The sequence below is a fragment of the Triticum aestivum genome, chromosome 6B, assembly GCF_018294505.1.
Source record: "Triticum aestivum cultivar Chinese Spring chromosome 6B, IWGSC CS RefSeq v2.1, whole genome shotgun sequence".
Classification (NCBI taxonomy): domain Eukaryota; kingdom Viridiplantae; phylum Streptophyta; class Magnoliopsida; order Poales; family Poaceae; genus Triticum; species Triticum aestivum.
In genome coordinates this window covers 247796811-247797584 of record NC_057810.1, presented here as the reverse complement: position 1 = coordinate 247797584, position 774 = coordinate 247796811, and positions in this window count along the sequence as shown.

The following is a 774-nucleotide window of genomic DNA, read 5'->3' as shown; positions in this document are numbered from 1 at the left end:
AAATCCACATCATCAATTTACAACCATTTTTGACTTCATTTGTTATTTTTCATGCATTTACTGATTATTTTGAGCTATAAGACCATGAAATTGAAAAGCATTTGAAATGAACTCTGATAAGGTTCCAAGTTGGCATGGTAGCATCACTTCACCCACATAGAATGTGCAACAAAGTAGAGAGGCTTATGGCAAAAACTGGATGCACTTCGTGTACAAAACAGACAATCTCCTTCGAAGTATCAGGGTTTCATACGGAAACACGACTGTTACAAAGGGACTTCATTTCTTTTGAACTTATTTGAACCCCCTTGTTTTTCTGTGTTCAAAATGCACAATTCAAAGCCACATCATCAATTTTCAACCCTTTCTGACTTCATTTGTTATTTTTTTTGCATTTACTGATTATTTTGAGCTATAAGACCATGAAGTTGAAAAGCATTTGAAATGAACTCTGATAAGGTTCCAAGTTGGCATGGTATCATCATTTCACCCACATAGCATGTGCAAGAAAGTAGAGAGGCTTACGGCAAAAACTGGATGCAGTTCGTGTAGAAAACAGACAATCTCCTTCGAAGTATCAGGGTTTCATACGGAAACTCGTCTGTTACAAATGGATTTCATTTCTTTTGAACTTATTTGAACCCCCTTGTTTTTCTGTGTTCAAAATGCACCATTAAAAGCCACATCATCAATTACAACCCTTTTTGACTTCATTTCTTATTTTTCATGCATTTACTGATTAGTTTGAGCTATAAGACCATGAAGTTGAAAAGA